The 17,184-nt window shown below is 39.0% G+C and overlaps 1 protein-coding gene across 2 annotated transcripts in view; it reads left to right on the forward strand.

Moving 5' to 3' along the window:
- The window catches only part of LOC117339345 (5-hydroxytryptamine receptor 4-like), a 99,370-nt gene that overhangs the window by 35,585 nt on the left and 46,601 nt on the right, over positions 1–17,184 (forward strand). For both annotated transcript variants that reach the window (XM_033900883.1, XM_033900885.1), the window contains exon 2: positions 1,163–1,237. The gene's annotated coding sequence lies outside the window, so the exon portion shown is untranslated. The remainder of the gene's footprint in view (positions 1–1,162; positions 1,238–17,184) is intronic.

Consider the following 17,184-nt stretch of genomic DNA (forward strand, 5'->3'; position numbering starts at 1 on the left):
GTCATAACAAAAGACCCTTTTCGCTACTACCCCTCCCCAACGCCAACGTCAACCCCCTTTTGGGTATCGTATATTACAATCCCATCTAAAGCCCACACACTGACCCAGTTTAAGGGCTATTTATGTTGTTGCATACGAACGGCACTCAAGTTCAATCACCTTTACCAAAGAGCCCATATACATCTCTACGATTATGTAATGAAACCATCAAAGTGTAGGTACGTATATTAACACACATGTATTCACTTTCGCTGACGTGATTCACGGATGGATTTTTTTTTACCAAAGAACCATTAATAATCGGTGTAATTCCCTGGGAACTCGTGATCAAAGTGTTTATATCACAATTACAGCTCCTAATTACCGTTACTCCTACATAGAGTACCCACCAGTTTAGAATTATATTTAACTTCTTCGTGTTTTAAATTATATCTAACACATAGAGCCTCACTATGAAGGCTTAATAGCGATTTGTTATGTCATAGACATTACTGTATGTTCTCGTGAATATATACTAATTACATATTTGAAATTTATTTATTTGATAACAATTGTAATTGTATATGTGATATATGACCCAGCATTGTTTAACAGGGGGACTGGTGCGTTAACATTACCAACACATAACGACAAATCCCGCACGTGTTATTATTCCGTTCTTACTTGGTACACAATCATTACACATCGATTGCCCGTGGTTCTAGAAGTTTGTTTTAATCAGCGATTCCTTCATTAAAGCTTCTCAAGAGATTGATTTTGCAATAGCTATATTAAACTTCGGCTGAGAGTTAGTTTTAAATTGTTGTTAATGTTTATTGGTGAAAATGATCGGTGCATCACTGATGTTGATGCGGTGTAATATTCCCATGTCTACTGATGAGCCGAAAAGCTCAAAGTAATAAAGAACTTAAATTGTGCATTGCCTCATCTACAACAGAGGGAGGTGTGTGTGAGATGACGTCATCCGAGTTCGAGGCTAGCGCCATCACCCTGTGTAAGGAAGACATTCTTGACGAGTAAACAATCTGAAGAACCGAGAAGTACGACACATACCAGTGATTGTTTTCAGACAACGATCGTTTTAAGTGAAAACAATGAAATAAACTTAATAACACTCCCAATTTAACAGTTGACTAAAATCACTTTCCATTTTCTGCTTCAGATTAATGCTCTACTATCGGTGCAGACAATAGTTTACGCGACGCTGACATGCAAAACAACTTTCCAAATTACAAAGGTGAGTGCAATAATGTTTAAGAGGTTATTTATTGAGTACAAATGCATTAAGTTTGGTTTTGCTCTACAATGTGGCCGTTGAAATAGCAGGATTGTGATTAAAATTAGACATTTTGGTTCTTAGGTATAAATGGTGACATTTTACAGAGTTCAACTGACAACTTGGTACAATACATCTAGTACGCATGACAGGAAGTCAAACATTAACAAATGGAACTACACCAGACAATGAGAATTGCTTGATATACAACTTTAACTACGACTAGAATCCTTAACATTGATATAAGACGGAAACTACAGTACACATCTTCAGAACTTAAATAAAATAGCAATATTAAACAATTCTAGCGTTTTAAAAATACGCTATACAAGAAGAAACACCATGTAAGTACACATGACTCTGAACCGTATTAATGAATGATTAAATGTCCCTTGCACTAAAAGTCATATCCTTCCTGATCCATTTGTACTTTACCGTGATATTTGTGAGGATATGCTTTTACACTTGGTTTTTGAAATACAAAATGAACTTTAAAATTTATATTTGGTACAGCACGTGTAATTGTCTCAGGCACCAGAATGTCAGTTGAACCACAGCCTCTGATATCAAATAATGGAGGTTACTCTCGAAATATCAATGGTTTATATCATATCTATGAAAATTTGATACTGAAGCGAAGAAAGTGTCTATCATCCTTACGTCTTTGATAACCTATCACAGTCCAAAATCGATCTCGAGATTTTACAGGTAGCAATACTTTTACAAAGAAAGTTATATTCTGAAAACGTCATCAATTGTTGCATACATTTTAAACATAGAGCCGTTTTCAAGATGGTGTTTTAAAAAAGTGAATTGATAGCTTTCAATATATATTTTTTATGAAAAATAACAAAAAACTTGTTTTTGTCCTTATGACTGGTTTTATTTAGATATTCATTGTTTTTATAGTAATAGACTAGTTGTATTTTAATTTTTTTGCCAATTTATACCGTCTTAGTGGATTTTGACCTAGCCTAACTTAGTGTATTTTGACCTAGCCTAACTTAGTGTATTTTGACCTAGCCTAACTTAGAGTATTTTGACCTAGCCTAACTTAGAGTATTTTGACCTAGCCTAACTTAGGGTATTTTGACCTAGCCTAATGGGACGTTTTTCGAGAGCTGGATTATTATTTGGTAAAAATGACACCACACCATGCTGCTCTTAACTTTTTCTAGGTTCAAGTCTACAGAGGTTCCGTTGTGTTTTGACTTTCTATTTATGAATGTGGTATAAGATGATGATCTCGCCATGTTGATAGACCTGCATGTTATGCAATACCGGGATACTATAAAGGCCAATTTAACTGAGGCCAAGTTGAACCTTCCATGTAGATTGTTAAAGGACTACGATTATATTTTACCTTCTATAATGGCCATTGTCTCAAAAATATTGCAGTTTTAGCTTTAGTTTGATCCCATAGATGTGTCTTATCTTCTAATCTTAAGTTTTTAAACTGCAAGATAAATTATTTTCAACTGGGTAATTTATTTACACTAACTACAAAGATAGCCATGGTAGTTATACACTCGCATACATACTACACAACATTTTGCTCATCCAGTGTATAAAGGTTACACACGTGTGAACGTTTGACCTTGACCTTGACCTTGGGGAAGTAAGTAATTTTAACGCCAAACGTCGTATGTTTTGTAGTGATGTATGACATGGCAGGACGATTTATGACATGGTTAATGATCTGCTGGCGTTGGATGACCGTTAAATTCCTACCTTCAGTTGTCTTTATATATCTACACCAGTACCATCCACGTTTCTCTCTTAACCACGTCAGCTATTACTCTCAAAAACTCTTAATTATCCGTAATTACGCTAATTTGATTATCCCGCAGTCTTAACATTTTACAGTCAGCACAATCATATCACCAGTTAAAGGCTATATAGCGAACACAGGACGGGGCATCCTTTTAAAGTGGCACTTCCTGGTAGAGATGTGTATTTGATGTTAGTATTTTGAGGAATGGAGGATGGTATGGTAATGTCTTGTATAGTATACTGTCAAAGATGTACGTCAGTTTACCAATAATATTACTTATTTCTTGAAATAATTAAAAAAAACAAAAAAAACAACAAAAAACAAACCAAACAAACAAAAAACAAACATCGAAGCGTCCGGATGACCTACTCGTTGTGTGTCGTCCGTCGTCGTCCGCCATGCACCGTTAAACTTTTAGTTTCAAAACGCTACTCCTCCTTAACCCCAAAGCGGATTACTAACAATTTTGGTGTGAAACTTCATTGGAGGAGGACAATCATATTTCACATATATGAGTCTTGTCCGACCCCCTAGGGACAGAGGGGCGGGGCCTGAAAAAGGGAACTTTGCTGATATGTTTTTAAACCCTACTCCTTCTTTACCCTTGAGTGGATTACATCCAAATTTGGTATGCAACATCATTTTGGGAAGCCAATCATACTTTATATAAATGAGGCTGATGTGACCCCTGAGGCCAGTGGAGTGGGGCTCCAAAAGGGGAACTTTCCTGAAATTTTGCTTTAAACCCCTGCTCTTTCTTAACCTGTGGGTGGTTTACAAAATTTACTTGAAATATTTTAGAGGGAGGAAAATCATATCTTATATAAATGAGGCTAGTCCGACCCCTGGGACAAGATGGGGAACTTTGCTGAATTTTTGCTATAAAACCATTATCTTTCTTCAACTTTGAGTGGATTACAACCCTTTTGTTTATAGATTAATATCAATTTTGGATGAAACAATAATTGTCGAAACAAATATTCATTTGACAGTTTGTCAATATAGAGAGGTACACTATATGTGTGTTTGCCATTCGTTGCGATTTAAAGCCACATCCGAATCATGTAGAATTTTCATAAGCTCTTGTGTAGATATAATGTTTTCTGTAAAACTACAATCAAATGCCTTAAGCCATCCTTTGGTGAGAATGACATGGATTTTAACAGCCAGTATCATTACAAGAGTTTTTATCTTTAATCGTTGGCAAAATATTATTGATAGTCGACATGATGAAGGGTGTTCAGACGACGCAGTGACAACGAACTCGACTTTCACCAAGGCGGCCGAAGGTCGATTCCAAGACCGATCTGACGTGAAAAGGTATGGGGGTCGCCTGTCTGGCCGCGTAGGTTTTCTCCGGGCACTGAGGTATCTACCACAGTAAGACCCCTCGCGCACTTCTATCAGGACCAGTAAGAGATTAATGTATGCTGGTATAGCTTATTAAGCTATTTTTGGTAAAGTGAAATACAGTTTATAGCTTATTGAAATGAATGTGTTTTATCTGCCGTCGGATTCAGAGAAGTCAGAACAAGAAGTGTCAAACATGTATAAAATAGCCAGAAGTGTAGCACCATGAGCACATCACCGAAAGTGATAGTTGTGGTCGGACAGAAGTTAACACCATCAACATTTCCAATCGGCTTCTCTGTGGCTCCGTAATGGATATGGCGAATTAACTAGAAACACACTTCTCGCCTGCTAAGACTGACATCGACCTAACAGTCAAAGTCAAAATAACCTGTTCCTCTGTGGCTTTTCCTGGTGTTTTTAATCTCTATCGGTAATGTGTGTGGTACTGATGATAACATTGATTGTTAGAGATGTTCATCTGATGTAGATAGGGGTAATATAACCGTCGAACTTTAGGAATCTAAACAGGGCACTCTTTTTATGTATCTTTAGGATTTTGACGAGAGAACTATATCTGGAGTCGATTATGTAAAATGTAAATTGTTAACAAGAAGAAACTGAAGTGGTAATGTTAAGGAATTAATGGGTAAAACATCAATGTTCAAGTGGACCACACAGTAACAACATCAGTGTTCTGGTGGGTCACAAAGGAACAACATCAGTGTTCTGGTGGACCACACAGTAACAACATCAGTGTTCTGGTGGGCCACAGAGGAACAACATCAGTGTTCTGGTGGGCCACAGAGGAACAACATCAGTGTTCTGGTGGGCCACACAGTAACAACATCAGTGTTCTGGTGGACCACAGAGGGACAACATCAATGTTCTGGTGGGTCACAGAGGAACAACATCAATGTTCTGGTGGGTCACAGAGGAACAACATCAGTGTTCTGGTGGACCACACAGTAACAACATCAGTGTTCTGGTGGGCAACAGAGGAACAACATCAGTGTTCTGGTGGGCCACACAGTAACAACATCAGTGTTCTGGTGGGTCACAGAGGAACAACATCAGTGTTCTGGTGGGCCACACAGTAACAACATCAGTGTTCTGGTGGGCCACACAGTAACAACATCAGTGTTCTGGTGGGCCACACAGTAACAACATCAATGTTCTGGTGGGCAACAGAGGAACAACATCAGTGTTCTGGTGGGCCACACAGTAACAACATCAGTGTTCTGGTGGACCACACAGTAACAACATCAGTGTTCTGGTGGGCAACAGAGGAACAACATCAATGTTGTGGTGGGCTACAGAAGAACAACATCAGTGTTCTGGTGGGCCACAGAGGAACAACATCAATGTTGTGGTGGGCTACAGAAGAACAACATCAATGTTCTGGTGGACCACAGAGGAACAACATCATTGTTCTAGTGGGCCACAGAAGAACATCAGTGTTCTGGTGGACCACACAGTAACAACATCAGTGTTCTGGTGGGTCACAGAGGAACAACATCAGTGTTCTGGTGGACCACACAGTAACAACATCAATGTTCTGGTGGACCACACAGTAACAACATCAGTGTTCTAGTGGGCCACAGAAGAACATCAGTGTTCTGGTGGACCACACAGTAACAACATCAGTGTTCTGGTGGGCCACAGAGGAACAACATCAATGTTCAAGTGGGCCACAGAGGAACAACATCAGTGTTCTGGTGGACCACAGAGGGACAACATCAATGTTCTGGTGGGCCACACAGTAACAACATCAGTGTTCTGGTGGGCCACAGAGGGACAACATCAATGTTCAAGTGGGCAACAGAGGAACAACATCAGTGTTCTGGTGGCCCACAGAGGAACAACATCAGTGTTCTGGTGGGCCACACAGTAACAACATCAGTGTTCTGGTGGGCCACACAGTAACAACATCAGTGTTCTGGTGGGTCACAGAGGAACAACATCAGTGTTCTGGTGGGTCACAAAGGAACAACATCAGTGTTGTGGTGGACCACACAGTAACAACATCAGTGTTCTGGTGGGCCACAGAGGAACAACATCAGTGTTCTGGTGGGTCACAAAGGAACAACATCAATGTTCTGGTGGACCACACAGTAACAACATCAGTGTTCTGGTGGGCAACAGAGGAACAACATCAGTGTTGTGGTGGACCACACAGTAACAACATCAGTGTTCTGGTGGGCCACAGAGGAACAACATCAGTGTTCTGGTGGGTCACAAAGGAACAACATCAATGTTCTGGTGGGCCACAGAGTAACAACATCAGTGTTCTGGTGGGCAACAGAGGAACAACATCAGTGTTCTGGTGGGCAACAGAGGAACAACATCAGTGTTCTGGTGGGCAACAGAGGAACAACATCAATGTTCTGGTGGGTCACACAGTAACAACATCAATGTTCTGGTGGGCCACACAGTAACAACATCAATGTTCTGGTGGGTCACAGAGTAACAACATCAGTGTTCTGGTGGGTCACAGAGGAACAACATCAGTGTTCTGGTGGACCACAGAGGAACAACATCAGTGTTCTGGTGGGTCACAGAGGAACAACATCAGTGTTCTAGTGGGCCACAGAAGAACATAAGTGTTCTGGTGGGCTACAGATGAACAACATCAGTGTTCTGGTGGACCACAGAGTAACAACATCAGTGTTCTGGTGGGCCACACAGTAACAACATCAGTGTTCTGGTGGGCCACACAGTAACAACATCAGTGTTCTGGTGGGTCACAGAGGAACAACATCAATGTTCTGGTGGGCCACACAGTAACAACATCAGTGTTCTGGTGGGCCACAGAGGAACAACATCAGTGTTCTGGTGGGCCACACAGTAACAACATCAATGTTCTGGTGGGTCACAGAGGAACAACATCAGTGTTCTAGTGGACCACAGAAGAACAACATCAGTGTTCTGGTGGACCACAGAGGAACAACATCAATGTTCTGGTGGACCACAGAGGAACAACATCAGTGTTCTGGTGGGCCACAGAGGAACAACATCAGTGTTCTGGTGGACCACAGAGTAACAACATCAGTGTTCTGGTGGGCCACACAGTAACAACATCAGTGTTCTGGTGGGCCACACAGTAACAACATCAGTGTTCTGGTGGGTCACAGAGGAACAACATCAGTGTTCTGGTGGACCACAGAGTAACAACATCAGTGTTCTGGTGGGTCACAGAGGAACAACATCAGTGTTCTGGTGGACCACAGAGGAACAACATCAGTGTTCTGGTGGGTCACAAAGGAACAACATCAGTGTTCTGGTGGACCACACAGTAACAACATCAGTGTTCTGGTGGGTCACAGAGGAACAAAATCAGTGTTCTGTTGGGTCACAGAGGAACAAAATCAGTGTTCTGTTGGGTCACAGAGGAACAACATCAGTGTTCTGGTGGGTCACAGAGGAACAACATCAGTGTTTTGGTGGGCCACAGAGGAACAACATCAGTGTTCTGTTGGGTCACAGAGGAACAACATCAGTGTTCTGTTGGGTCACAGAGGAACAACATCAATGTTCTGGTGGACCACAGAGGAACAACATCAGTGTTGTGGTGGGCCACACAGTAACAACATCAATGTTCTGTTGGGTCACAGAGGAACAACATCAGTGTTCTGTTGGGTCACAGAGGAACAACATCAATGTTCTAGTGGACCACGGAGGAACAACATCAGTGTTCTGGTGGGCCACAGAGGAACAACATCAGTGTTCTGTTGGGTCACAGAGGAACAACATCAGTGTTCTGGTGGACCACAGAGGAACAAAATCAGTGTTCTGTTGGGCCACAGAGGAACAACATCAGTGTTCTGTTGGGTCACAGAGGAACAACATCAGTGTTCTAGTGGGCCACAGAAGAACATCAGTGTTCTGGTGGGTCACACAGTAACAACATTAGTGTTCTGGTGGGCTACAGAGGAACAACATCAATGTTCTGGTGGACCACGAAGGAACAACATCAGTGTTCTGGTGGGCCACACAGTAACAACATCAGTGTTCTGGTGGGTCACACAGTAACAACATCAGTGTTCTGGTGGGCCTCAGAGGAACAACATCAGTGTTCTGGTGGGTCACAGAGGAACAACATCAGTGTTCTGGTGGGCCACACAGTAACAACAGCAGTGTTCTGGTGGGCCTCAGAGGAACAACATCAGTGTTCTGGTGGGTCACAGAGGAACAACATCAGTGTTCTGGTGGGTCACAGAGGAACAACATCAGTGTTCTGGTGGGCCACACAGTAACAACAGCAGTGTTCTGGTGGGTCACAGAGGAACAACATCAGTGTTCTGGTGGGCCACACAGTAACAACAGCAGTGTTCTGGTGGGCCTCAGAGGAACAACATCAGTGTTCTGGTGGGTCACAGAGGAACAACATCAGTGTTCTGGTGGACCACACAGTAACAACATCAGTGTTCTGGTGGGTCACACAGTAACAACATCAGTGTTCTGGTGGGTCACATAGTAACAACATCAGTGTTCTGGTGGGCCACAGAAAACCAATTTAATGTTTTGGTGTACCGAAGAAGAAAAATAATATCCTGATAGACCACAGTCTAACCAAACCTAATATCTGGTGGACCTGAGGAATTAAAACGTCATGCTTATCACACAAAAAAATATCCAGGACCAAAGATAGACTGGAATACGAGAGCGAAGGACATATGTCTTTTTTAAACATGTACACATAACGAATCTGTAATATATTTCACTATAATACAGCCTTATTGGCAGCTCTATATCAATGTTATCATATTTCTATTGATGAAACGTCAAAACGTAATCAATTTACAGATCATTAAGTTATTAAGAAGAGATACACAATTTGAGTGAGAACACACATTTGTAAGATGTATGGAGCTTTAACCTAACTGACAGAGTGTGTCGCATTAGTGTGAATCACTCAACCGTGACCTATTGTCTTTTATAAAAACAACACATAAACATATGATGTTTTAAATGTTGACGTTGACCGAAATTCCCTCTTCTTCCTTCATTTTTTCATTTTTTTGTTGTTGATGCAAGTATTAGACAAATTAATTTCCATAACTTTATTTTTCCACCGAGTTTTCCGGAATCGCAATCTAACACAGGTCTTACAAATGCCAAACCTCTCGGGAACTTTACAATTATTGCTGGAACACTGTATAGGGACGTCTATCATGACCCGTATATTGTTTTATTCATGAACCTAAACATAATTTCAAAGTGGCAAGTGAAGGTAAATATAAAGTATGGATCAATATGTCGGGTTTGACCGAGTTACTGTTACAAAAGTATGTAGTTTCGGGGACTGGCCCGACCTGGGCCAAAAGAATTCTATATTCATGAGTGTTTGCCGCTTACAACTCGATGCAAACGGTACAAGAATTCTCAAATCAATAAAGAGTACACCATAAAGAGATTGTGGGAAATAAAATTAACCTTCTCATTTGCTAAATTCATTGTGTGAAGGTCGGAGCTTCACTTCATGGCCACATTGCGTATTGGATGAACCCTGTTTTTCTCGCTATTGTGGTGATACATTCGTTTTCACCAGGCTTGAGATAATTGCTGAATTATTCACGAAAGTTTACAAAAGCGAAGCTACGCATGTTGATAGCGTTTTTGTATGCAGATGATATAAATACGATTAAGAGTTCTAGAGAAGATGAACTGAGAACACGGGTTTGGTCTGGGACAAAAATACGTTTGCATGTGATGGGACCATTTACTGATCGTTCAATTCAGCAAAGCGTCTGGCTAAACGTCTTACGCCTTCAGATGGTCGGCGTCCTGGCGTCTTTACGAAGGTAGGCGCTTCAAATCTGTGTTTGATGACACGTTTTCAGAGTGTAAATCTAAGACGTGTCGTTGTTATATAGTGATTTGATTGTAGAACCCATTTCTGCTTTAGTTTGTGTATAACAACAATTAATGGTGCCTGGTGATTTGAGTCGTGTGTTATATGTTGTTATAAGTGTTTGTAGTATCAACGCACTTATAGCTGTATCATAATATTTTCTTATTTTTGTTTATGTCGTTATTGTGGTTTATGAGATCACCTTACGTGCAAATATACTTACAGTTAATGCGTATGATATATATATATATATATATGAAGATCATTTCACTGTAAACATACGTATTGTCTATAAAGATCATTTCACGTGTAGACATACTTTTTTTTACGTGTAAACATACTTCTTTCATAAGGAAATATACTTCTTTCACGTGGAAACTTACTTTTTTCTACGTGTAACCATACTTAAGGTCTACATTATATCCTTTCACGTGTAAACATACCTATGATCTGTAAAAGATCATTTCGCGTGTAAACATACTTATTATCTGTAAAAGATCCTTTCGCGTGTAAACATAATCTATGATCCTTTCATGTGTAAATAAATATATGTAAGATACTTGAACGTGTAAATGTCTAAGAAAACCAAAAAGAATACGTGTAATTATTCTGGTAATGTGTGCTATAGATCACTACACATACAGACACACTGTGACAGACCATGTACGAGTGTTATATCACCTGATGTCCAAACACGGCATTTCTACTATAAATAGTATAATGATGCTTGTTTAACGCTGCATGCATCAAGTGTTACGATGTTTATCATGTTTAACATCAGAACGAGACGGTGCAGTTGTTAAATGTTTAAATCCGTGGATACGTCTCAGAGATCTAGTGCCTGAGGTCATGAGTTCGAAGGTCTGGTCAGGGCACGAGCCGAAAATAATATTCGACAACTTATATAGACATACCAGTATGTTATCTGATTGATGCGGTGTATATATTCCTGAAAGTCCGCTGATACACATTACCATTGTTTTCCGTTCCGCTGATGATACATATGTACATGTATGTAACAATCAACAGTCAGCACCACATACCTATCTTACTGACCAGGTCGCATGTCTGTGGATTTATTTAACATGGATATTACCGGACCTGCTATAGACCGGAATTATTACCATGTGGTATACCGGAACTGGCAGAGACACATGTACATGTACAGTGACATTGTCTACATCCATAATATTGTCAACAAAAATAACTTGTGATTTTCAGCTAGGATAACTCAGTGCTATTGCTTTATAATTAAGAATCAGTTGTCCTTGGTTCATACCGTAAATGTTGCCTCCGGATTTTATTTCTCGTTCGTTTACACCTTCAATGTTGTCACGATATTACAGGTGCCGCTGGGTGACAACATCTATGCTGTCATAAAATTTCAGGTTTCGTTGGTTTACAACGTCAATGTTAGCAAAAAATTGCAAGTGTCTTTGGTTGACGATTTCAATGTTGTCAGTGAATTTCAATTGTCGTTGGTTCACATGGGACATATAGATAATAGTTAAGTGTCTTTCGCATGATAATTCATTAGTAATTTTTTGGAAATTCTATTCTGAATTTTCATATCATCTTATGTTGATCCTACACAATATATTTGTTTTATTTTCTATTTTAATCAGAATGAGACTAATAACCAAAAACCAATATTTCAATGAGATACCGGTGTTGTGAATTGAAATTTACGCAATCGAGAAGAAGGTTAAAACGAAATTATCGCATTTATATAACTTTTATGGATTATCTCCAATCGGGAAATGCGTCATCATTTGTATTAACACGACAATTTATTCATTGAGTTCGCTGTCAGACCACAGGGAGTAAAAAGCTAAGCAGTGTTTTCTGTCTGTATGGAAGGGCCAACAACTATGTTGTAGAATCGTCCAGTACCGTAATTGGGAGGCGCGAGAAAAACATGCTCAGGAATGTCTGTACTAATTGATACGCTTATACCACAGCGACATGCACGTGAGTGCCCGATATACATGCCTCTGTTGAAGATTGAGATAAGATAAAGGATGTAGTAACTCCTACAACAGACGGATCTGTCCCCACAGTCGTCAGGCCTGTGTATCCATCTTGCGTTCTCTCTCATCATAAACCAGGTTTTTAGATTTGTATCAGAATTCGCTTTCCAATTATCTACTGGTTTTTTTGGCTGCTGTTTGCAATAAACGTGGACGATAGGATATGTACTGGTTTATTCACGGCTAGGCACATTGTTTATCTTCATGCTCGTTGTGTCAATGACCATCACAAATGCATTGTTCTACACGGTCCCAAATCTATACAATAGCTACAGCCCAAAGTGAAGGAAACGAAATGGTAAGTCTTTATCGAGTCTCGTTCTATTTACATTAAGCAGAGCTAATTTTGTCGGACACGTTAAAGACAGTGTGTTTAGGTATACCATATGTATAGTCAGTGTAAATCTTATGGATCGCAGCTGAAAATCTGCTTTCTGAGGAACATAACACATGTTTTGAAATTTTGAAGGTTCCTATTGTAAAACTACTGCTGTTGTTGATGGTATCAATCTTTGCATATCTCAGTGTATGTTGCTGTTTCGTTTACTTAGCTATAAAACATTTTCGCACACTGGCTGACATTGGTCCCGAAAACACATTCCTGCTATATATACCAATGATACATGGTTTGTGTTGCTCTTTGATGCCAATGTTGGGCCACAACCATCTCTCGTCTTTAGATAACGCTGTGATTTCATCCACTGTATTGTGTGTTGGGTTCCTCGAGTTTCCTCATAATAAACATCACCGATGTAGGCGGGAACGATGTTCTTTACATGTTTAAGCCGTGACTGTGCGGCCTTCAACTTCAAAGATAAAGATCGTTTTTACACAAATAGACTTATTTTTTGTTTGTTAATCATGTAGAAATTGACATTGTACAATGACAAGAGGCTACTTTATGCACGATTCTATCAAGCGCGAGGATGTGTTCAACTGGGGTATGCACTATTATTTTCGTAGAACGCATGTCCGTTTTTGGTTTGGAAAATAGAAGAACAAAAACTAAAAGTGTAAGGGGAGGGGGCCAGGTCAACAGGAATAACAATACATATACAATATTACACAACATGTGGTATCTGTTATATTGATAAACAGAAACATGTGTCGGTTAAAGATACTACATCGTCGACATAAGAGTAATCAAGATGGATTGAAAACAAGAACGTTTAAATTTACAATACGCCAAAAGTTATATAGAAAATGTACTTCACGCTCATACCGCATAAAAACAGCTTCAGTTTTTTGTTTTTGTTTTATTCCTTACGTGAATGGATAATTGAATACATCCCACTACGTTTGCTATGTAATTTTTAGTCTATAAAATGATCACTTTTAGGTTTGTAAGTTTTGTTTTCGTTTGTTGGTGTAATAAGCTATATCTCAATTCACTGGGTGCCATTTAATTCATTTCTGTGACAAGTAGTGTATATAGTATCGGCGCTGTAGTATCTTTAATGCTGTAAGTGTGACACGTTCTCACGAGGCGCCGTTCATCACATTGTATATTTAGATGATAATAATCAAATCCGACATTGCCAATAGAAAAAAAGCATCACTTGAAAGTAACAATGTTTGTAACGTACTGCATTCCTTTTGAACAAATTAGCAGGGGCATCCCTAGCACGTGCCCTCACGTGCCATGTTACCGTGACGGCCTATGTAGGCTACAGCTGGTAGGGTGAATGGTCGTACTACTGGTTAATGAAATTGTCTTGGACAATCTGGTTCTAATTTTTGTGTTTAGGGTTATTTTTGTATGGGGGTTCTACAGTATAGACGGTTGGCTTGGACAACACGAATGACACTCCTATTTTCTGCTGCAATATTAAGTAGGGCTTATATCTTAATCAAGATGATTTAGTTCGTCTGTCAGGAAGTTCTTGTTCTACACCTCGATGCAAGTTTGATTCCTGTACCCACGATATAGATAAGTACTCTTAATTGTCTTTACATATGTACTTGACTGTTTTAAATCTGAAATAAAAGTCATGCATTACTCCAATTATTCTTCATCGAGATATAAATATGAATGTGTTCGTCTGCTAAATCATTTCCTTTACAAAATTAACTGCACGTGGTTTCCAATGACTTAGAAAGGGAAACTACTGAACACTCATCACTCTTTATAACATTTAAGATATCGCCTGGGTTTACAAACAGTTTGTTACTGCATTTATTTCTGACTTTGTGTGTTGCTGGAGACGTTAATATACCCGACATTGATCAGTCATACTTGGTATTACGATATGCAGTTTATTGGTTGAAAGAGGTTTCATAGAATATTTTATTTCACTTTTATCGAACAATATGTATTATATTCAATATAAACTTGCAACAGGCTAACGTCTTAATGAACCCTCTCCTTAAGAATGGATAGTTAAAAAAGGTATACATATATTTAGTCAAACCTCATTAGCTGCAAATTAGAGGGGCAACGAAAACACTTCGAGGTATCCGAAGATTTTGTTTTATGCAGACATAAGTGATTTGAGTTAGGCAACGTTTTCGAATTATCAGAGTTCTAGATAACGAATTTTGAGCAGCAGTTTATACATGGAAGTATAACGATTGTCGCCAAGGGACATTTTCATTGCTCTTGCGTGATATGAAGTCACTATCCCAGTTCTTCATTACCTGGATTTGACATGTGTATATAGCAGGTGTCGTCGACAGTAGACGGTCGCTTTGATGGCTGGTTTCGGGTATATCGCACTGTCGCTTCGCATGGCTCACTGTTGCAAGTTGTCTCTGTTAGCTTCGCGGGGTGCCAATGCGACAGAGCGATTTGACCGAAATCAGCCACCATACATGTAGCTCCACCAATCCCAACACACGGTATAAGTATTCTCTGCACTTAATCGAGGAATTTTGTATACTTTTTTTTCTTTGTTCATATTTTTTACTCTGTTTTTTTTTTTTTTTTTTTTGTTCGTGAGCACTTAAAATTGAATCCTCTTATAAGACATCACGGTTTTATTGAAAAGAAAAGCTATATCTTTGAATTCACTCAATTAATCTTTGTCTCATATTTTCTTTTATCTATCATCGACTGCTGCACTTTTGTGCCTTGATAGCTACTTTATTCAATTATTGTATTGAAAACCTAATAACATGCCTTTGAAAGCGATATAACCAATCTGATCAAAACCGTTCAAATATTCGGTTCCATGTACAAAAGTGTACATGATATTTCATTCTAAACAATGGAAAATACCGACATAATAAAACTGTAATTACGATAACACGAGATATTTTCATGAGGACCCTCACGCGGACCCTCATGCGGCCTTCACCTTTGATACAAAATCAGCATGCGTACGGTCGATCAAATTTTAATGAACTGTTTATTGTTTCATATTGTTAAATTGTAGAACAATATAAATGGATTTTAGGATAAGTAATATAAGTACACTATATACATGTATATTCTTATAATGTATTATCGTTTTCGTAAAATATTATTCTGTCATTGTACGACTCCCGTGTGTAAATCGCGTATCTATGTCAAGGAGGATTTTACGTATGAACTTTGTTTTGATACGTAACTGTGCACAATGTTGTTTATTAGATAAAGGAATAAGTGTTATCATGTACAATTAATTAATTTCTTTGTTATTATTTATTGCTTATTTTCGACTTTGTTATCAAGCACCAGTTCTGCATACAACCGATGATAGTCGGGTGTTTTGTCTCCGTATACAAACGGACACGGATAAGTCGAACCATCGGATAAGTCGAATATTTTGCGCGGTCCCGTCGACTTCGACTTATCCGAGTTTTAATGTACATGATTTTTCATACTAAACAATGGAAAATACCGACATAATTAAATTGTAATTACGATAACACGAGATATTTTCATGAGGACCCTTGAGGAAACACAAGGAGATTAAGACCAAGTGTTCCGGAAGAGTAAGCGTCTTCAGTTACATTGCCAACAAAACAACTAATATAAGCACGTGTACTTACTGTTTAGTTTTGAAATCATATTCGCATGTATGTTTCCTTTATAATATGGATAAATACTTAGTATTTGCCATATCGGCATATTTATTTCCATTGCCATTCTTGTTAAGTTAACACTACACAGCGTTGAATTTTTCCGTTACATGTTATGTAAATCTATATCAAACGAAGGAAATAATAGCTTCAGTACATCACCGTGACGAGGTGGGCGTCGTGTAATATCACTATAGAATCCACTCCTTTACACTCCGCGAGATGCATAGGAACGTGAACCTTTTCAACCACTACATAAACGTAATGCCTGTGAAAGTCAGTCTGAAGCATCGTGATTACACAACCTCTCAGATAAATCACGATAAACGGCTACATTGGAATGGCCTTGTTTCAAAAATCACTTTAGAAATGGGATTCCTGATTTTTTCTTGAGTATTTATGTAACTAATTTGGTCTAAATTGATACATCACTGGTAGTATTTTAAAGTTTTGGGGGATATTTTTGTAAGTTGTAGGAAGCAGGCATCACTTGATAAATGGTCCATGGATTTGAATGACTTAATGTAATGGAAATTTGGAGTGCTTTAAACGTTGAGGAGAACATATTCTAAGAAATGTAGACATGAAAAGACAGTTTTATATTAAGATTTGTTAAGTCATTATTGTAATACATAGAGCGGGTTTTGGAAAGCCCTTACAAGGTAGACACGGTGGTTTGCACAATCGTAACCCGAACGCTACTTTTTATACTTATTATATGTTTTTGTTTCTAAATTACTTTTTGACTCTTAAGGGAAAACGGCGTCATCTATGAAGATTTGAGGTAGCATCGGTACCCTTGATAATACTTTCTCTTACTTATAGAGTAAAAGGCAGGTCTCTTAAATGAACATGTCTCCGGTTGTATTCACAAACGGCGCGAGAGCTAGAATGAGCT

Source organism: Pecten maximus, chromosome 12 (genome assembly GCF_902652985.1).
Source record: "Pecten maximus chromosome 12, xPecMax1.1, whole genome shotgun sequence".
NCBI classification, from domain to species: Eukaryota; Metazoa; Mollusca; class Bivalvia; order Pectinida; family Pectinidae; genus Pecten; species Pecten maximus.